The 23,121-nt window shown below is 43.9% G+C and overlaps 1 protein-coding gene across 7 annotated transcripts in view; it reads right to left on the reverse strand.

The window, feature by feature from the left end:
• Positions 1–23,121, reverse strand: part of SGMS1 (sphingomyelin synthase 1) — a 106,480-nt gene that overhangs the window by 71,362 nt on the left and 11,997 nt on the right. For 5 of the 7 annotated variants that reach the window (XM_076339496.1, XM_076339501.1, XM_076339500.1 and 2 more), the window contains one exon: positions 1,435–1,553. The gene's annotated coding sequence lies outside the window, so the exon portion shown is untranslated. Of the gene's footprint in view, positions 1–1,434; positions 1,554–7,823; positions 7,841–14,433; positions 14,487–23,121 lie in introns of those variants that run through there. The other 2 variants (XM_076339498.1, XM_076339499.1) reach the window with 2 other exon arrangements.

Below are 23,121 nucleotides of genomic sequence, written 5' to 3' on the forward strand. Positions count from 1 at the left end.
AATCAGTAATTGTCCTGGTTTCAGCAGGGATAGAGTTAATTTCCTTCCTAGTAGCTGGCACAGTGCTGTGGTTTGGATTTAGGATGAGAACAAAGTTGATAACGCACGGATGTTCTAGTTGTTGCTAGGTAATGCTTACACTAGCCAAGGACTTTTCAGCTTCCCATGCTCTACCGACTGAGAAGGCTGGAGGTGCACAAGAAGCTGGGAGGGGGCACAGCCAAACTGGCCAAAGGGACATTCCATACCATGTGACGTCATGCTCAGTACATAAACTGGGGAAAGCTGGCCGGGGGGACTGCTGCTCGTGGACTGGCTGGGCATTGGTCAGCGGGTGGTGAGCAATTGCATTGTGCATCACTTGCTTTGTGTATTACTATTATTATCATCATATTATTATTATCATTTTATTTCAATTATTAAACTGTTTTTATCTCAACCCACGAGTTTTTCTCACTTGTGCTCTTCCAATTCTGTTCCCCATCCCACTGGGGCGGGGGGGAGTGAGCGAGCGGCTGCATGGTGCTCAGTTGCCGACTGAGGTTAAACCACGACAGTAATGGAGCTTTCCAGCACAAATCAAACCCAACAAAACCATGAAAATCTTAAAAGCTGCCTTTCAGCAAATCCTCACACAGCTTCAAAGGATTATTAAAACACAAACACATAACTACAAGCAGCAAGAAAAGGGCATACACCCCATTTATTTTCTCTTTGCAGGTCATTCATCTACGTCAAATGATGTTTCCTGTTCCAGCAGAACAGAAACCAGGTATTCCAGCCACCAGTCTGGTTGTCTACCCAATATATCACTCCAGTTTCAACAGGCAGAAGGGCAAAGATTTCCTTAGAAGTAGGGGTTTTGGAGCATTTATACACAACCTACATCTTCTCAAATTTTGCTCTTAGTTATCCTTACCTGGAAGCAGGAAAAAGGAACCGATCTAAGTGATCTTTCAGTTACCTTTTCCTAAGATTATACAATTTAGTACTGAAGTTAGACCGTTCGTGTAAATTTTTTTTCTGGAATGAAGAGAGTGCCAGGCTGGCACAAGCAACGGCTAAGCTAACAGAAAATGGAGGGAATCATCATATTCTCTACTAAGCCATGTTTTTAAATGAAAGCCTCACTTAAAGAAACCAGCCAGTACAGGTGCCAAAAGAAACAGCACCACACAGCTGTAGGACATGAAGTCAGACGATGCAAACACACAAGTGAGGACCACTGACCACTGCCACTGCTGAACGCTGCCATTGGCAAACACACAAAAAATGATTAATCTAAAGCAAAATGCATATCTGCCTGTGCAAGTCCAAAACACAAACTTATCCAAATTCAGGTCACATTTAATATCAGTTTACAGTAAACAAAGTATTGAAAAAACACACCACTCAAAACACACCTGCTTGAAAATGCAAAATTCATTTACTTACCTGAAATTGCTTTTCTACCCAGAGCATTTGATTCATCGGGTTAGAAGCTCACTACGAATATGAGAGTCAAAGCTCAGAAGACCTGCTGCTGGCTGCTTCTCACATAGTCATAAGAGTCACTATTAAAAAAACAAATAAAAACAATTACATACTAAGAAGCAGAGCTAACAGCAAGCCTTCTATTAAAATATTAGGAGTTATTACAATGTGAAGATGACCTCAAGGTCTACCAATAGCTGGGATATACAGTAAAGACCATGCTAACATGGACAGCTGCATTTTAAAAATAGTATTTCCCAAAGGACACAGAAAGAGAGAAGATCCCTGTGTCCAAATAAGGCCTATAAGCAGCTTTCATTGGATCTGAAGGAGGCCTGGAGCGCTTCTTCATCCACTTTGTGGCATCCCACGGAGAGCAGATATGCTACTCCCCACATGCACCAGCCTTCCTGCAGGAGTGTATCTTGGACATACGCTCATTTTCCTCCCAGCCTGCACCAGGCAAGAGTGGTTTGGATGAGACCGCCACCCCCAGAACAACATGGGAAATGGAGCTGCCAGAAATGGGCCACTGACCACCTGGTCTGGTCCAGGGACACCATAGACCAGAAGCCATCTACTCCCAGTGTCATGGGAATCTCAGTGTTTCGCTCTCAAAAGCCATACCCACTTCCAGCAATACCCAGAGCAAGCAGGCAGTTTTTCTTTAACTAAAAGAGCAAGCAGGCAGAACAACTCTTGAGATACACATGCTGCTTGGAGCACACACTAAAGAAATAAAACTCGACATTTTCTTTGAAGGGAGCTGGTAAAGTCATCACACAGGATAACAGGTTTTGCTGACAAATAAGCTGATGCAGGGGGAGCTAAGGAGGAAGGCTGAAAGCCTATCTGCTAGCCTTCAAGATAACCAAGATTATTTACAAGACAGAGGAAGCACTTGCAACAGAGCAAAACCAAAATGTAAAAATCGAAATGCACGTGACCAAAATCCTCATGAGGCAGCACCCAGGTAACAGGGTTCTCTCCATCCCTGTTATCAAACTTTTGCACAGCCAAACGTTAGAGCTGGCAGCGGTAGACAAACCACTCAGCCCCGCAGCTGGGAAGCGAATACACTCTTCATCCAACGCCCCCCAGCTTTCAAGGGAGACAAAACTGGGGGGAGACTCAGAAGAGAACCAGCTCCCTTTCACATGGGGCTCTGCAGGGCTATTTCAATTAAACTTTCGGATAAAGGAAAACCAGATGGTCTCCCTGCTCCATTCACATTAGTTAAAAAACTGCGATTCATACATTTCCTTTCAAATACTAGTTGAGGGGGGGAGCGGAAATCAAATTCTGCTTGCTGAAGCAGAACCAAATCCAAGTAACTGACTGCCAGGAAGCAAGCAGCCTGTGGCATGGCAATTCTGCTTTCTTGGACTCCTTTTTAGCTACGTTTAGGATTACTTGGAAATTCACATTTGGGTTTTACACTGCATTGTTGCCTCATCTTCAAGATTATTCCATGAAAGTGCTTCAGGGAGGGTGCCCATCAGGCACCCCCCGCCTCTGAACACCCACCCTGAGCACCCACCAGCCCAGCCTCCAGCAGCCAGAAGACTCCTCTGTGTGACAGGCTGGAAGTCAAATGGCTTTTGTCCGTCTGGATAGAGCCACAGCACACTGCCAGCACCAGAGCTGCTCAGTAAAAGCCTTGCTATCCTGCCCTATTTGCTGTAGGATTGTAGAAACAAGCTAAAGATTACAAAATGTAAGACAAGTTATCCATCCCATGAACACCCACCAGCACATCTTCAGTAAGGAGGAAGGCCCTGTTTCCATGAGTAACTGCACTCTTATGTCGTAACAACAGCCACCCTCCCAAACACATCATACTCTCTCTGCTCGCAGGCACTCACTCATCTGCCAAGTTTTATGATGCCCAAAAAGCCGTCCATCTTCTGGGAGCAGCATCAGCGTGAACCGCGAGAAAGCCAGCCTACCACACCACTCGCCACATCCAGAGGGAAAGCTCCAAACTCTATGTACCCACTCTTCTAGGAAGGATGGATCCCCCCCAATCCAAGAGACAATGGAGCGTAAACTGGTGCTCAAACATAAACACACATTTTTGATGCGCAAGTCATGAATCAGCATGTGCTGCTGAGCACCATGAGCACTCCCAAGATGCTCGATAACAGCTGTAGCCTCTTCCTCTCCGGTAAAAAGCCATACAGACCCTGTAAGGACACATTTTCTGCCACACAGAATTATTTCTGAGCCAGTGAGAAGAAAGTAGAAGCAATTCACACCAACAGTTAGCTTTGTTTACTACCAAAGTTACACTGATAGCAGAACTGTATGGCAAGGTTTGATTAGAGCTCATTCCTATCCTTCTTGTGGCACACACAGACCTTCATTGTATTTTTTGAAAAACTCTAACATTCGTTAGATACTTTTCAGAAAATAAAAGGTCTGTCTTACCTAAATCAATTAGCCTGTATGCCAAACTCCTCCATCCTCCGCTCCTTCCCCCAGAAGACGACCCTTCCGTTTGCACAGTGGTGGCTTCTGCTCTGCTGGGGTACAGGCTGCCAAGTTCAGGGCCCAGTTTCCTTAAATTGCATTTTAATATCTTCATGGAAGTAGTTCAGTTTCTGGAGTTGCTAAGTGATAGCAAGCCATAACGGCACGAGAGAAGCCCACTTGTTTTAGCATATAACATGACAACATTCAGCTCTGCCTGTGATACCACTTGTTCTTAACATGCGCAGCATTTCTTTAATGCAGAAGCACCATCTAAGAAGCGATTCTGATGGCTCTGATGCTATGAAGATTAATTTCTGAAGTTACTTGCCAGTCTTGTTTTCCATATCACAAGATGGCTAAGAACTACTAGTCATTCTCAATAGCACCCAAACACCCTCTAAAGCATCACTAGCTTATTCAGAATATATGCACCATTTGACAACGCCTGATCTAATATATTGTAACCAGCACAGCCTCAAGTTTAGGACAGGCTTAGAGTTGAAGCTGTATCCCTGCTTGTGGAAACCTGCAGGATTTCCAGAAAGAGCAAATAATTTATTAATATTCAAATGTTTTTCAGATGAATGCTACCATCCTTATTATGCATGCAGAATTATACGCATGTCCACATGATTTAGGAGAGTAAGAGTCCACATCTAAGTACCGAGGGCTACTTTTCAAGACTTAACATAAGTAAAAATGTCTCCTTGTGCTGTACATCAACTGTGCCTGCAAAGCAGAGACATGAAGCTTTGGAGTTGAGGATCTCCTCTTCCTCTTTTCCTTCCCACTTAACACATATATGCAAGCAGCACCTTTGCAAAAGGAGCAAGAGTAGGCTGTTATCTTACTTTCTTATCCAACATAAACAGCAAGGATCAGGAATGTCTGCAAAGGCCGGATTAACCAGCTACTGACTGCTACTTACAAAAGGCACCTCAATGATTAGGACAGTATTTTCATTTTACACCCTAGCAGGCATATTTCCACATTTCACTGGCATGTTTGCTTCTCATTTGCCAGACACACTAAAGTACTCCTTAAGATACACTGGAGAAATTCAGCCAAAATAGATCACTTGCACAAGTTTGCCAACCCAGTACACTTGTGGATTAAAGTCAAATTAATTGATTTAACAACAACATAAGGGATTCTGAGAGAATGTTTAGCTGATGTCTAAGATGTCATTTTAATCCTCCTCACAGTTAATTCTTTGAACATAGGAAGACAGTAAAATTTGTGATGCAGTTCTTACACAGAAAACATCTCCAAAGGCATGCTGATCACTGAACTATTTTGCAAATTGCTCCTAATCTACAGTTGCTTGCCTCTGCACTCTTCCTGCAGAGACAATAAAATCATACAGCTAATCCTAATGTAGTGCTCACTCCCAATGAAAGGGTATGTAAGAAAAGAACGATCCTCACTTGTTTTATGTAGACAAATCTGCAGTAGGGAACTATTATCTAAATACTACTTCCCCCCCAGCTTTTGCTATTATATTTTAGGTAACTTCCATTTTACATTTTTGTCTTTAATTGTAAAAAAGCAGAATATTTTTATCTCCCATTTCCATTTTAGGAAGATTTAGAGACAATTCCCACATTTTTAATCAGTGCTTGGTGAAGCACTAAGGGACGCAGCCGAGAAATATCCCCTTTATCTTTCTTACATGGGAAGATTGCAGCATGCTAGCTGTTTTGCTACCAACTCATTCCTGATGTCCCAAAGCCCTGAGAAAATTGTTGTTTTCTGCTACTGACTGACAGCAACATAATTATGTGAATTAGCAAGATTTATTCATGGGATTACCTTTGTTCAGTTCTTCCAGCGTCCCAGTGACCTGAACGGGGGACTGGGAACAAAACTGAGGGGAAGAAGCTCAAAAGACTTCAGTGACAAATGAAAGATACTGTTTGCAGCAAGCACACTTTCTTCACTATTAAAATTTGCACTTTTATCATGGAAGTACACAACTGCGTTCAGTCTCACATCTAAGACATCTGTGTACTTTCTGCACTAGCTTGTACAAAGCCAGCCATACACCACCAAGTCTTGATTTCCATTTTATGCTGTAAATAAGGTGAAGTATAATTTTTAGAAGTGTGTGGAAAAAAGGACTTCATGAGCACCAGTTAAGACGACTTTTGAGGTCTCTTACTAAATAACTACGGCAAAGAGAGGAGGAGATGTAACAAAGGGGGAATCAGCTTCCATTAAGAAATAACCAGATCCAAAACCCCCTTTGCCTGTTGCCTGGATTTATTTTTAGGTCACGTCGTAAGAGATCTAACACACAAGTATGCAACAAATAGCAATCCCATTAACAGGAGACGGTCTCTTTCCCTGTTTCCAAAATAATTATTCCTCTCTCAGGCCTCCTCCCCACCTTCAGGCCTCCTCCCCACCTTCTTGTTGTTCAGCCTTCCAAAAAAAAAACCTTACAGGACACACTTCTCTCCACAAATCTGGCCTCAACATTGCTATGAGTCTTCTTATCACTCAGAGTGCCAACTGCCCCCTGGACACTTGGAAATCTTCACACTAGATGGATGCCAGGATACCGAGAATTGACTTGGTACATACTGGTATTCTCAACTGTCCCTACAGGGTGAGATGCTCAAAAATTTCCCAGGTTCACCTGAAAATACTTTGAAGATAAAAAGCTAAGATTAGTTAATTCTAAAAAAGCGAGTTGTTATTAGGTTGGAAAACATTAATAAAACGAAACACACTGCAACTAACTCAGTTAGGTCATTTTCAGGATATTCACAGTCGGACCTATCTAGATAATTTCACCAGGTTATAAAAACCCAAGGTCTGATTATTCAGACAGATCATATTTTCTGGATCGATATTTGGATGAAGTTTCCACTAGATACAGCTCCCCCTAGCAGTCCACTTAGTGCATATATACATACACACATGTATCTATTAGATGGACTTCCTTGAAAGTCTCAGCTTGATAATTATTTCAAAGTATACTGTTATAACATCTTTTTGAATGCAATGCTGTCTGCTGCAACATTTGCTTCTGAAACACATGCTCCTTGATTCCTGGCAAACCCACCAAATGTCCCCTCACCTTGCAATCAGTAAACCTACTCATAAAAGGTCACATGCCTCTTCCCGAAAAGCAACTAGGAAATTACAAGCCTTCCCTTCAGCCGTGACCTTTCATACAACATACCTTGTGAGTTCATTATACAAACATGTTAGAGATAAGGAATGCAGGGTACGACTGGAGTTACAGACCTCACTGCCGCTCCTGGAACAGACAGTAACACGAGTGAAGTTTCCTGTCTTCTGCCACCAATAGGAACTACTTCAAATTGCTTATTATACTGCTTATTTTTACCAATCAAACTGGTGTTTGGCATCTCATGGATCATTTTCCATTGATGGGTACCTATTCTGGCTTTACAGGAGATGGAGGAGAATGGGATGAAAGCTGAGGACTCCATGACAAGCACGGTCTACAAGCTTCTGCTAAGGGAATGGAGACAGAAATGGTTCACCTCGACCTGCAAGCAACATCACGTGTCAGAATTCACACCCAAAAGCTTTCCTGTCAAGTTTTCTACTGACTCGGAAACAAACCACAGCAGTTTAAACTTAGCTCTTCCCATTTTGCAAGTGCTTTGAAACAATAGGCCCTTAGACATATTCCACCTTTGCAAACGTCTTTAAAAAGTAATAGCTGATACAAAGCTATTACAAAGAGAGAAATCAGAATAACTGGTTTGGGAAAAGGAGGTGCACCCTTCATTGACCAGAGAGTTGAGAAATTGTATTTCTCATACTTAGATTTTTCAGCTTTTAACATGAGAACAATAATACAAGTTTGAGACTTCACTAGTTGGACAATATGGTACCTGCAGAGTAGTGGTGATGATGGCATGGGAAGAAGGGGAGACCAGGATGGATGCTGGTATGCTTTTGTGCTGATCTCAAAGGGAGGACGGGCAGAACGGAGAGACAGGGTCATTTACAGACTGTGCAGTCTGGAGAGATTAAGGCAAATAAACAGGGCACAAAACCAGATCTGTTGTGTGTTTTTTCAGCTCCAGCAGGGTTAAGAGCATTAGTTCAGATTCGCTCTGGAACATGATCCTCCCCTGGTGACCGAATGTCTCCTTTGTCAGCCACCCTGCGTCACAGGAACACAGCAGCTCACTCTGGCCTCGCTGCTCCTCCGAGGACACGCGGTACGTTGCATGGAGTGCATCAAATTCCAGAAGTACCAGTGGATGCCAACGGTTCTCCTGGGCAGGAGGGAGGTCAGGGGATACTCAGCAGGACAGCTGGAGAGACATGCTGACAAGTTTTGTGGTCATTGCTCAAGCTTTGCAAGTAAGCTAAAAACAACCTGCTTCATGAAGCACACCAAGACCTCCACTGAAGTGGAAAAACAAAAAAAAAACCTAAACACATTCTCTGCTCATCTGACAAATACACTCAAAATGTGCCCAAGCAGCTTTCCCTACGTTACTGCAGCAGTTAAAGATCTTTTGAGTATACAAAAATGTGCTGTTAGCAACACTGAAATTTATAAAGGAGGCTTCTTTAACCCTCTTTAAGCTCTTAAAGTATGTGGGTCTTTTCTAAACAGAAGATTTGCAAGATAATTATGCTGATATCAGAACAGCAAACACTGCCACATATGCAATGCTTGGGCAGCTATCCCATTTTAACCTCCTTTTCAACTCACCTTACTGCCCAGGAAAACTTAATCAAAGAAAGGCTGTAAAATGGAAAAACAGAAGGTATCGTTCTCACAGCGCCTCTGGGCTGAAGCCAGCATACCCGAGATCAGTGACTACTTTTTGCAGAGATTCCCTTCAGTGCTGCCATCACACAACTAAAAGTTTGGCATTTGCTTCCACTATGACAACCCTTAAATTCAGTCATCCCAAGCTTCAGGGCTTTTATTTTCATGATATCCCCATGCAACAAAAAAACCCCTCATAGCTGTTCTGCTACATCACTTAAATCAACGTGTAAGAGCAGCTAAACAGCATGCCCTGTGTCAGACAAGGCTCTGTCTGAGGCTTTGACTACTTTCAGCTCCAGGACTTTCCTGAGCTTGTATTTAGTAACCCTCAGGGAATGTCTCATCCAAATACTTGCTCAGCCCCCCCCGAACATGATCCCATTTAAAGTGTTTGTGTCCATAACATTATCTGGCAAGGAGTCCAACACGTCCGTTGTTATGTGGAGAGGGGAGTCTACGTGCCGCTGCCTGCTCCTCGGGATTCCAGTTACTGCCGCATCCCATCTCCCACACAGATAGGATGGAAAGAAATCCTTGTTTCTGGCTTCCAGGCTACTTACAGATTCAAGCAGGTATGTTTACACTACTACCTAACTTTTAAGTTGTCACAAGCTGTCAGGTTTCCTCCCTCAGTTCTTTCTCGCAAACAGAAGTGAGGTTACAATCCACAAGTTGAGAACACTCTTCCCCTCTGTAATAACATGCGGGAGATGTTTTAGAAAACCTTCACCGTAAAATAACAAATGCCAGAAATGTGCCTTTCCTCTACAAGAAAAATTACACAGAAATAGACTTTATCTCAATAGGTTCCTCCATGATTCCTAAGATGCCATACTAAGATTTTAAAGCATTAAAAGTGGCAGAACAACTGATTTTTACATTCTTTCATATGAGGCATCATCTCTGGCAAAGCCAAAGTATCTCAATATCCCAAAAAGCTGATCACTTTGGCCTCTAATGCTGCTAGCAACGTTCAACAAATGTCAACAACATACTTCGTATTTCCTTCAGGATTTAAACAGCCTACAGAATAAAAGGACAGAGCAGCAACCATCCCAACAGATGACAGAGCTGAGCATGGCACTGCCTGAATGACAAATGACAACACCACTGGCTAACAGCAGGAGAATGCACATCTGCTAGTGTCAGTGCTAAACCATATGTACCAGATCTGCAAACCACAACACCAAATTCATTTCTGCCATCACTTGTGGTCTATTTTTTTTACAGTGGAACCTGATCAGGCTGTTATTAAGCCAGCACTCCTCAAATACATTTCTAGCTGCTCCTACTTACTACACAGCAATATTCAGTGACAATTTTGGGGAGAAAAACTACTGTAAACTGTTCCATAAATAAAAATTAATCTGGTTATGGATGCCAGTAATTTTTCATAGAATAAATGGCTTGGAGTGTGATATGCCGATCAAAATTAATATTTAGATATGACAGGTTGCCCCACTACATCCCACTCCTGGCCCTCAACTATGTTAAAGGCCCTTGTTCACGCTGCAACGTTCACAATGGCTGCATTCCAGTCTGAGGGTAAAAGGTTGCCTGTAAGCGGTTTACACAGTATGTGAAATGCTTTGTTTATCCAAAAATATCTGAGCTCCAAGAAACATTAAAGCAAGACATAGATTTCAGCATTTGCACAGTGAAGAACTGCAACTCCTACAGATATCACCAGAAACTTTCTTCCTTAAGGCTTTACAGCTATAAAAGACTATTTTGCTAAAGCAAAACTACAAACAAAAAGCGAAGTGTAATGCTCTTAATATGCTAAAAAGGGTTGTTACAGCAAGGGTGAGAAAAAGCAAGGGTGCCATTTCACTCTTGCTCACTTTGTTCAGAGCAGATCACTGTATTAATCAGTAGGAAAACCTTGATGGTGCAGCAGGGTAAACCAAAACTTATGGGGTCTTGCCCAGTAAGCAGGCTCTGGAAAAACCACTATAAAAGTAAAGGGAGTTTCCCTGCAGCCTGGTCCACAATTTAACGTGCAGTAGTGAAATCCAGATAGCCAGCAGATCATCTACTACACTTAAGTCTTACAATAGTCATACCCACCTTAAAAATAAAATTCTGCCCAAAGCACGTTAGTTAGGCTGTTATTTAAGACAAGAGGAATTAACTACATCAGTCACCAGAGGCAAAAGCATGACAGTTGACAGGGGAGATTTTCAAACAACACTCACAATTCAGCACAACTCAATTATCCCAGGGGTACAGAACTGGAAGACAGGAAGATTAAGAATGTTATTGTTGAAAAGCAGCAAAGCATCATCTCTTTTTCCAGCTCAAAGCTCTTCTCATTTAAAGACATGCTCTAGACATGCTCTCAACGTATTTGATTCCTGATCCCTGTTTTAGTAGAGCAGCAAAGGCTAAATCAGATGTGCTGTACCCTCTTGCTAAGGCCAGGTTACCTAGCTAGGGGAAAAAAAAAAAAGAAAAAAAAAAAGAGTGGGCAGGGTCAGTTATCTCCAGCCCCACTATACCGGTTTTGTAGTAGTTATTGATTAGTGCATTTTTCTGTACCATCTACTTATTTAGCTCTGCAATCTCCCCATCCCATAGCTCCAGGTGTATGCTCTTCTTGGGCTGTGGTTTCGTTGTTTGCCCCTGCCAGGGAATTCCCAACCACAAGCTGGTTCTGCACCAGTTCCTCACTTCCAAAAGCTGCCTAATTAATCAATGGACTTATATCAAGCTACATTACAAATGTAGAATTAACCAAATATAAACAGAAAAAAAAGTTAAGCTTTTAAAACAGTGATCTGGCAGGTAAGGAAATGTTTTCCTGCTCTGTTAACGTCACTATATGCAGGTTCACGGCAAGGTAATACTACATACTTCTATATTTTTATGTTAAAAAACACTAGGAGATCCTATACAGCTCTAGGGCAATGAAACAGCAAGTTTTGACATTACCAAAAATGTGCAGAAAAATAAGCCCTACAGTTTGATAAGCCATTTCCTTGTAAGGTACTAAAAACCACATGGACCTTCACATAGGTCTTATACTGCCTTACAAACTGGAATTTGCCTGGTGTGGTCAGAGACCTCAGACAAACAGGAACTGCAAGTAGTGAAACGCAGACAATCCAACATACCAAAAAAACCCCAAAGAAAGTAAGTTGGAATAAACTTTGGTCAACTTGGTGCTTACCCTCCACAAGGTTGACTTCAGCCCTACAAGATTGTTTTTCAAGACTAGTCTTGTGCAACACTTAAAGAATAATAGACAGGGCTCAAGAGTTTAAGCAAAAGCTAGCAAGTTTATTATGGGTCCCTGATGAGACCCCTGGCACTAGCCTGAAGAAATAATCACAGCTTTTATGTGGGAACACAGATAATTTCAGTCTTGCTCTAAAAAGCCAAAGAGTGCATTATTGCTTAGTATTGAACAAGTTGCAAGACCAAGAGTACATCACAACTACCACATGACAGTAAAACCAAACAGACTTCATTTTCCAGTTTTTCCTTACACCAGAGAGAAAAGTAATTAACACCAGGCATATTAAGTGTCAAAATTAGCTGGTTTGCTTAAATGCAACATACAAAGCCTCCTGCAGTATTTCCTGAGGTACAAACAACAAAAGCAGCAAGTCACGCAAGATTTTCAAGTCTTAGTTTAAGGGGGGGGGGGGGGGGGAGAACTGTACTCCACCTTTGAAAGCACAGGAGGGGCTTCTCATATACCAAAAGGATCACACAGCACCTCCAGGTTTCACAAGACCCCTGCAATCTTTAAAAATGAGATCTTTTTCTTTCTCCAAAGACACATGCTTTACAAACCACTGGGAGAGAAAGCCTAATTCTGAAACACATGTAAGCAGGTGTGCAAACGGCACCCCTGCTGTAGCAAGTTTCAAGTGTGTCAAACTAAAAGCCACAGAGATTTTAGTCTTTGCTGCCCGTCAGTACAATGAGCAATAGGCAAAGTTGCCTTGTACCGTTGAATTTACATGTCAATATCAAAGTAGACAAAGAGGCTGGAATATAAAAGTGACCTTCATTCTCCCTATCCACTCAAATTCTTCTCCAAACACTTGTAAAATGACACAGCTATCCCGGTTAGTCCAATTAAGTCATCGGTCTACCACAGACAGACCAAACAATCATTGCCAGTGCCCTACCAGTGGTTTAAATTAGTGGCATAACAGTTCATCACTGCCTCACCAAGAGACCATTTCAAGTCACTGCAGAAGATGGCGGCACAGAAAATAAATCTATTCCCTTCACTTTCAGAGATTTACAAGGGTTAGGCTCACCTCGGAGAAATTATAACAACCTTTTGCCTTCTTCAATCCCTTCTTTTTTATTTGGGGTCTGAATTAATTACAGCCAGAGAGCCGATGAGCATTAGCTCAGTCTCAGTCGTGCGATGAATGGTCTGCACTGCTCTGACCTAGACGGATTTCACCGACCAGAAGAAAGCCTCTCAGCACAGTGGAAACACCGATAAAATGGTAATGAAAGCTGAAATCTGTCATGCTATCTCGTTTCCCATTCTTCTGCACAACACATTTTATTTTTAGGTTATAACATCTGATGCAGGAGGGAAAGAAAGGATGGGCACAGGCACAACAGCTGAAAACAAACTTGGAAACACCAAGAACGAGATATTTCCATTTCACGTTTAGTTACATTAGCTACACCTTCAACTCACATTCAGCATTTCTGGAGTCACAGTGGCAAGATTTATACCGTCACACTGATGTCACCTTCACAGGTGGTTTCCCCACAGTCACAAGCTGCTTACAAAGAGCCTGTCACCAGCCTTGCAAACTAGATCAAATGCTGCTTTTTTGCCTCTTGTTTAATAGGGAAACAATATGATTGAACAAGCTGGGTCGGGTATGGAAGAGGAAGACATAGCAGATATTGAGCTGGTGACTCCTGAGTGGTGGTTCAGCAAAGAAATCTCCGGTATGCGAATTTAGAAGTTAGTGAAGCTCTTTTATAACTACAAGTTACATGAGCCAAATGCAGTAACAAAACTTAGCTCTGAGGAGAATCCAAAGGTCAGAAAGAGAAAGGTACAGAAGCATGCAACACAGAACAGATCTCCATTTTAAACTCACACAACGTTTAGATACATGGACAAAGTGATCCTCCAGCAGTGGCCTGCTTCCTTCTTACACACGATGCTTCCCTACAGTTAAGGAACTTTCTTCTCACATCACTGCAAATGTACACCACAGGTATGCATCAAAGCAACAGCTACATAGTGAGACCTGGGCAGCATGTTCTGCATAAGGGAGGAAAGCAAAGCTAAGGAAAAAGAAGAAAATTGGCCAAAATCAAGCACATCTTTTACTGAGGCAACTTCTCTTGATAGAGAGCTAATTTTCACCTCGGACAGCTAGCAACGAAGGGATGCACACCCAGAAGTACAAGCAGAGCCTTTGACAGCCTGAAGCTCTGCTGCAGTTCCTTCCTACCCTCTTTCACAGCAAGGTTTTTTCTTTTTTAAACTTATCAAACACATCTCACAAATCTCTCATACCCACTTAAAGTCAGGGGTTAAGTGGAGCTGAAGTGAGACAGCATATCTGCTATTACACTAAAATTGTCTTACATGATCCTTTTTGCTAATTCTGTTGGTGCCATGGTTATCAACGGGAAGTAGGAGGGAGCTGGAAGGCAGATCTGTTCACCAGAGCAGCATGTTACAGGTAATGGCACAGTAATTCAATACATACTTGCCTTCTGGGAGTATTAAATTCCAACGGCTGGGTCTGCAGAGCAGTTCGGTGACCCGGCTGAGGTGCAGCCTGCTCCCAAGTTTCACAAACAGTGCCTGTTTCTTGGGTCTCCGGAGGCCAAGCAAGCAGAGGCTCTGCTATCAGTGTGCTGGAAGCGCTTTATTCCCTCGTGGCTGTAAAACACAGCAGTTCAGCAGCAACCCTCCTGACAATATGTCGTGCTCAGAGGAGCCACGGACCTCAAGCTCCCAGCGAGGCTTTGCTGTCATCTGCCACACACACCAAATTCAGCAGAAACTTTTTTCTCCTGCGACACTGACTTGAGTCTCGTGGGAAGAGATTCATTTATTCTTTTGTTGCAGTGGCCAAAAGAGAGACCTGCATATATAGGCACTGAGGGCAATGGATTCAAACTGGATTTGCACTTGACTAATTCACTGCAAGTAAAAAGCAAAGTTACAAGATAATACCTGGGAGAATGACAGGGGTGCTTTAATTAGTCTACAAAGCAGTCTACAAATTGTTGCTGATGGGCAACAATTAGTCTGTGTTAAAAATCAATACATCCCTAGTCTGATGCAAATAATACCTAAATCTCAGTAAGAGTGCTTTTTAAGTGGGCTTAACACACACATTAACAAGTGGCAGATGACTTGCTAGGGGCCAGGGTGGAGTTGAGGGGTCATCTCTGTTGGAAAGCAGCACCATGTGTCCCCAAATAAAGTAACTCAAGTTCACCTGCAACAAAGTACAGCTGAGCCCTAAGGAAGAAAAAAAAAATAAATTTGAAACTCCTAGCCACAAAAGTTATTCCAACTTTCAAAGGTTCCCATAGTTCGCAGCAGAAATTTGTTTCACATACTTAAAGTTTTCTACCCTCTGTCTTGACCTAAAAGCCATCAACTTGGAAAAGGAATTTTCTGGACCACACCCCTGCCAGGCTACAGTAATTGCTTTTTAATCTTGTTTCTTCTGGGCATTGAAAAGCATTTGTGCATTGCTGCAACACCCTTCCCATGCAGTTAAATAAATGGTAAGAGATGGTTACCTCCCAGGCTTCGGGGAAACAATGATTGGTATTCATTTAGAAATGCCTTATAAAAAAGATATACTTTCAGAGTTTGCTTTTGAGAGCGCTGTTTGCTAAGCCTCTGCCTTGAAGGCAGAGCAAAGCCCTTTAGGACAAGCAAACCTGGACGGGCACTACAAAAGCAACTGAGAGAGATGCACTTTAAGGCTCCTGCATAGCTATTTGGCACCCCGCAAAGCCTCGGCTATTCCGCAGCAAGCTGTCTTTCCCAGAAGCAACAGATCAATACTGAGAATTGCCACCAATGCAACTAACAAATACACACTTTGAGTTTAAATATATAAAGATTCTGATTTAACTGACCACTTCCAAAGAGGAGCCACACAAGAAGAGATCTGACAGTCCTTCCGCTGCACAAACCAAATGTGTGGGGCTGGGGAAGGCGCAGCTGTGGGGCTGACAGGCACAGCCAGCTCTTCTGGATGGAGGAACTGCCACGTCACAGTCTCGCCATCACCAACATTATTTTACAAGCCTCAGGCCCCACAGCCAGAAGTACGACCAGCCTAGTTTTGAACCTGCATGAGCAACTTACTCTCCCCGGTGTCTCATCTGTTAGTCCTCATCACCTCCCCATTTTCACTACGCAACCTCAATGCTTTTACACTTTGAAGAGTTTTAATATGTTTTTAGTATTTCAGAAAGAGCTGCATTCCTTTCTACCACAGAAACTGTCAGAAGGAAACTTTGATATCACATCCAGTTACCAAACTGTGGTTTTTGAAAGACAAGCAAGTTCCCTGAAGAAACCAAAGTACTGGATTGGAAAGGGAGTATGGGGAATTCCCTGCTGCAGTCCGCTCCTGTTAAAAATACTAATAGCCGGGAGTCTGAAAGCTGCATCTGCACAGATGTGAGGGATTAATAATCTCTTCTAAACAAGTTTGTCAACAAGGAAAACATTACTGGCTTTTGCACTACTTCCCTTTTTGAGAGGCCATCTCCTATAATGCATCTGTTAATCAAGTTTTCCATTAGCTTTATAAACGCCAAACAGCCTCTTCCAGTTTTAACAGCTAATCAAATGATTTATGAAAGGTGCAAAAACACTAAATAGGCAGGAAAGAGAAAAACCAAGTTCCAGCAATGTATTTGCAAATTTGACCTGAACAAAACAACATATTTTCTCTAAAAAATAATGGAAAAGAGGGAGGAAACTTGAGCTACATCCTCCTCAAAATGGAAAAGTGCTGCTGGGTCTGCAGAGAAATCTTGTGCTTGGGAGCAAGGAGTCACTGTCAGTAGAAAGGACTTTCCCCCATATGCACAGAAGACCCCACAATGCCTTGTTCAAAAGGGGTAACAATAACATAACACCAAAAAGAGCAGTGGTACCATAAAAACATTGAAATCACGACATTAAACAAACCCATTTGAAAATGGCTGTTTCTGCCCATTTCTGTTGAGCAGCCCAACATGATATTAACCCACCAGTCCTGCTTTACAGGATTTGTTTTTGGAGTTGCCCACTTTCAGTTCCCAATGTAAGCAGGAAATTTATGTGCCAGCAGCACCCAGGTCCTTAGAAATATCAGTAGTACAACATATTCCCCTTTTCAGCAAAAGAAACCTTTATACTGAAGATTTGGCAAGCCAGTTGGCCTCGGATCTGGCAAAAGCATGTTTGTTGAATCCACCTCCCCCTAACCACAGGCCCCAAAACTAGACACACCTCAGGGTCAGGAGCAGGAATCTGTTCCACCCCTCTAAAAGCCATCTGCAAAGTCTTGGGGCTCGCCAAGCAACTGCTAATTCCCATTAATTGCTGGAATGGGACCATCTCCTCCGCAGGGAGGGAGGGGAGACAGCCCTGCATAGCCAGGAATTGCAGCCAGCTCTCCCTCCCCTCCCCTCCCCTGCCCTGCCCTGCCCTCGGGGGATGCTTAACCCTGACTCCAGCCTCATGCATACATTTGCTGGGAAAAGCAGACCTCCTTGAAACCCATTAATTGTGATCCTGGTTGCACTTCTGTATGTAAACATGCAGGTTGATCTCTTGTTGAGCAAGCACGACACAGTGGCACGTATGACCTGGGTGGGATCATAATTGGGATGCCTTCACTTGTTAGTTTTATTCTGGCTCACTGCAAACAGCCTGGTGAAAATCCAAACGTGCACACTTGCAACAAGCAGGATGAGGATCCCCCCTCCTCTCCTCGCAGCTCTGCACACTGTTTTTTGTTTGTTAAAGGAAGGGGCAGTAACTGTGGCAATGCATCCTCCCATGTCCCCCACAATCCTGCACTTACAGGGGTGTCTGCTGAACAGCCTGACTGAGGGAAGGGTGAGAAACAACTTGGATGGCACAGCTAAAGGGTTTACTGTAATAGGCTTAACTGCTGAGCTGGTAGCTGCAAAAGGGGTATCTGAAGTCCCAAAAGCACAAGCAGATTCTGCTCTCATCAGATACAGCCATGGGTCTTTCTACGTAGGATTAAAGATGGATTGACACACACTGCAAAAGCAGTTTCATTAATGAAAAAAGGAAACATTCTCTATAAACTATAATACAAAAGAAAAATCAACACAGACCCTAAATTTCTGATGCTGACCTTACCAAACCAAGTTTCCTTCTTTAGCACATTCAAAAAACAGCCCTCCGTTTACACTTGTAATGATCAGCTGCATGTATTACCAGTTGTTACAATCAATCTACAACATTTTCATCCCCTCCCTGAAATTTCTAGGAAATAAATTGCATGTGAGCATGAAAAGAGAATCTGAGTTTGATAACACTTGCCAGAACAATATTCCTACACACACAAACCTCGTGACTGATCTAGCAAAGGCAGCTGTTGTTTAAATATCAAGCTCCCCTTCCCTTCTCACCTTATCAGAAGCCCCAAATACAGCACAGGGCCCCCAGCAGCAAGGCAGGACTCTGTGGTACCTACGCCATGTGCTCCAGGTGGGGCCAAGACTCACCCTTTCCAAGCAGGAGCCAAGGCACTCTCCTTCCACAGCAGCAGATGCTCCTCCGTGACTTGGCGGTTGGGTCCAGTTTCCCCCCGTGCACTCAGCTGGGGCTCCCTCACATCCCACTGCTGTCCCTGCTCTTTCTAATGACAAGTGGCTGGAGAGATCTGGCTTCTGTTTCCTTCCCTCTACCCTTCAGGTAACAGCCACCTCTCAGAGACGTCTATGAGCCCAGGGGGACGGTGGTGGCAGCAGAGGTCTCCCAGGACATGACAGGGCCTTGAGAAGGTGGGAATGGACATGAGGAGGTGGAAGACATGGAGGAATGGCGAGAAGACCAGTCCAGGAAGGCCAGAAGGACTACTCTAAGAGGTGATTTGAAAGTATGATTTTAGCTGCATTTCTGAGCCTCGTACAAACCTCCACTCACTTTGATGACAAGAAGTACCACATCTGGTAGGTTTAATTTGGGAATACTTGCAAAGTCATGCTGAGAATACTTCTATTAAATGCTGTACTTAAAAACATATCGCTTTACTGCACATATACTGCATATCAATACTTACACTTGAAGAATAAGTTAAGTGTGCAGCTTTGTAACTACCTAAGAAAGTCTCCAGATAAGGGAAGAGCTCTCCTCCTCCTCCTCCTCCTCCCTGCAGCGTTAACACTTGTCTAAGCCACTGGAGGAACAGTGCTGCCCTCACCCTGCGAATGTAAATCATAGCAAGAAAAACACCAATTAAAAAAAGAAAGGTACTTTGTTCGAGACAATCTAACATGCCCTGTACAAGACAATCTGTCTTCTAAGGGGCTGACCTGAGATCTTCATTTTTAAAAAGAAAGTACAGCACAAATAAAATATGTGGGTTATTATTAAGCACACAGCAAGTCACTTCACATAAATGACCACAGAGTAATTCACCTCTGCTTTATAAAAAAGGAAATGTTTTTAAAGCAGTCCTTGAAAGGAAACAAATCCTCAAATTCAGAAGAGGATAATACTGCCTCCAGAGAAGCCAATGAAGAGATTGTTCCTCTCTTTATTTTAATTCTTCCCCCATTTTTAAAGCTATAAATACAGAAAGATCAGCATGTTCAGCTCTTCAAATACTTCAGATGTTTCACTTTGCAGTGTCTGTGGAAATAAACGGACTTTTCCCTCCTTCTAGCTGAAGTTTGTGTTACCTCTTTTAGTGACTATAAGCAACATTAAAAGCAAAGACAAAAGGATGCAAGAACTATACACAGCTGCACACCTGAACCCCTTGTGCCTGCGAGCTCTCACCCTAAATCATACTTCTGATTTCATATTTCTTTGTGTCTAGGATACACACCAAAGGCAAGCATACATTCACACACACACACTTTACCTAGAATACTGAGAACTGGCTTTGTAAGTGCTGAAATCCCTTCCTAGAGGGACTAATCAAGGCTGCCACAGCACCTATGTAGTAGCATCAATATCTTAATTGTATCTTACTAAGATCAGGCACCACAAATACCCCAGAAGCATCTTGCCTGTGCCCCCCGCCATTGCTCCTCTGCTTCCTCCCCTGCCACCAGATCCTTTCCCAGGGACTTCCCATTCATGGCATCTCTGCTCACTTCAACCCCTTCTGCTGGAGGGAGACCGTGGTGCTCCACCAGCCCCTCACCATCTCCAGTGCCAGAGCATCAAGGCTGTGCCCCAGCTAAGAGAAATCACTGGGCATCTGCTGGGGGAGCAAGGGACAGGACTGCACTGGGCAGAGGGACTCTCATCCCAGAGGGAAAAGATCTCACAGTCCCACACCATGATGCACTAAAGCATTGCTCCAGCACCCCAAAACCTACCAAGCCCAGGCAAAGAGCCTCAATGCCACTTGAGCACTTCTTTCTGATAGCAGCAAGTTAGACTATGCTGTGTTCATTTAGTGCATTATACAAGAGCTACACTAAAATACACCCCGCAAGCATTTAAGGCTGCATTGGGCTCTATCCCAACTATCCTAATTCAGGAAAGTACTGGGAAACAAGCAAGTTCAGGCATTTCCATCTGTCTTCACAGGTCCTGTCACTGCACTGGCTATTCACCGCCAGCAAGTGCTTTAGTTGCCACCTCTTACAAAAGCAATACCCGCTTCACTTTAGCCTACTACAGACAATTGCCTCTTACTGTGTTGTTTTTTTTAAAACAAACAACAATGCATCAGTCATAAACCATTCATTGCAGAAGTTATTCCACTTTAGTGGTGCAGAGATTTCCATTAGTATTTTGCATGACACAGAGCTGGAAGAAAAGTTGGTTACTACAGCACTAGTGAGGGCAGAAAACACATGGCACGATCCCACATGCTGACATTTCACTGTGTTGCTACTTCCCTCTCAATAAGGTCCTACTCTGCTATGTATACCACAATGCATTTCTCCAAAACCTCCTGGGACACCCCTTAACACTGAAAACTGGGGAGACGAAGAGAAGGGAGGGGGAAAAAAAGAAAAATCAGCTGTATGATAGCCACGAAAGCTCAATTTGAACAGATGTACCTGAACCTTTCGTTTCTCTGGGAATTGAATCTGCAGCCTCTCAACCTAAAAGCAGGGATTTAGTGATAGGGATCAGAGCTTACAGCTCTGAGGCATTCATACCTCACCTGGGTCCCAGGGTAGGAAGCCTCTGCCTCCCACAAGCCACCCTACTACCGCAACCACCAGCTCAGAGAGTAATGCATCAGTGAAAACCAGTCTCCCTCATTCTAGGAAATTCAAGCAGTTCCTCTCCGGTGAACATCTGGAGTTGGTCCACATGCTGAACACATCAAAAAGATTCTCACTGCTACTTAGATGAAAACTCAAATAAATGAATTAGGATCCTTTATGAAAGTAGCACACCATTCTTATTAGCACTTGCATACACACTAAATGCCATGCAATTAGTCAAAATCTTAATGATAACATTTATATATGAGCTTACACAAGAGATGGCACTGAACTGTGTGCCCCAACTCCATGTGAGTAACCAAGACACATGGAGTTGAGGGTGCAGTTACTTTTTCTGATGTTCAAAAAGAGGTAAGGTGTATTTATTGGATCATACATTTGTATATCCAGCTACTTTGAAATCACTTCACCCTGTAAGGTCTAACTATGCACAATGCAGCTAGAAACACCAGGCAATTACAAGCAGTAGCACCTTACCTGTGAAAGATATAAAGGCTTCACCTCTATGCAGGTCGCAAAAAAAATGAATCCTTCTCACACAGTGTAAAAATTTTTGCATGGAAGGGCACGCAGGGAGGGCACCTCTTCCAAGGAGAGGCACTCCATGGGCAAGTGGGGGACTTGGCATACACATAACCCAGCAACTGGGCACAAGACAAGGGCACTCGTCCTACCTGACCCTCAAGGCAGAACGGTGGGCACTCATCTGAGGGAAAAGGCCAGGGCTACAGCTGGGGCGTCTGCACCATCTACCCCAGTGGCAGCCGATGCCTCCACCTAGACAGAACTGCTGAAGTGCAGACCTCAGGCTGCAGGAACTGCCCAGACCTCTCTCCTGGGGCAGGGACAGGCAGCAGACCTGCCTGCAAAAGGTGTGCCCAGGTGGAGGACCTCCTGCAGCAGGTGGCTGAGCTGCAGGAGGCAGTGAAAAGACTGTGTAACATCAGGGAGGCAGAGAAGGAGCTAGATAGCTGGTTCCAAGCAGAGTCTGCAGTGGACCTGCAGCCCATGGCCAAACAGCCAAAAACTCCCCCACCGGCACACGCAGAAGGGAGTGGGGGGGCCAATAACGCAGGAGAATGGACGGTTGCAAAGGCAAGGACCAGCAGGAGGAAGAGACCCCCGAAGCCTGAGGCGCCCTTGCAGAACTCCTTCACCGCTCTGCAGGCCGAAGAGGAAATACCCATCACACCAGGAGAGACGCTGGAGCTGAGTAAGGCAGCCTGATCTGCCCCCTGTATAACAACCAGCGCCACTAGGAAAAGGCGACGGGTGATAGTAGTAGGTGACTCTCTTCTGAGAGGTACAGAGGCACGCATTTGCCGACCTGATGCACTCTCTAGAGAGGTGTGCTGCCTACGGGGGGCTCACTTCAGGGATGTCACCGAGAGGCTACCAAGCCTCGTACAATCCACTATTATCCGCTGCTGCTGTTTCACGTGGGCACCAGTGACACAGCCAGGAGCAGTCTGAGGACTATCAAGAAGGACTACAGAGCCCTGGGAGCGGCAGTAAGGGACTTGGGAGCGCAGGTAGGTTTTTCATCAATCCTGCCGGTCAAAGGGAAGGGGTTTGAGAGGGCCAGTCGAATCTGGCGAATCAACAAATGGTTACAGGACTGGTGCCACAGCCAGGGATTCGGCTACTTAGACCATGGGACTCACTTTGAGAAACCTGGTCTACTGGGGGCTGACGGGGTCCATCTGTCAGAGAAGGGGAAGAGCATCTTCAGTCATAGGCTTGCCAAGCTGGTGAAGAGGGCTTTAAACTAGAGGTGCCGGGGGAGGGGAACCTCAGTCCATCCCACTCCCACCAGTTTGATGCCAGGGCCAGCAATAGATGCCCAGAGCCTGGAGAAGGAACACAGGTCAGCAGGAGAGCACCTGAAGAGCAGCACAAAGGAACTCCAGCCAGTAAGACAGCTTCATCGGGGGCCCAACTTAAATGCACGTAGCACGGGGAATAAACAAGAGGAG

The sequence above is a fragment of the Aptenodytes patagonicus genome, chromosome 5 (assembly GCF_965638725.1).
Source record: "Aptenodytes patagonicus chromosome 5, bAptPat1.pri.cur, whole genome shotgun sequence".
NCBI classification, from domain to species: domain Eukaryota; kingdom Metazoa; phylum Chordata; class Aves; order Sphenisciformes; family Spheniscidae; genus Aptenodytes; species Aptenodytes patagonicus.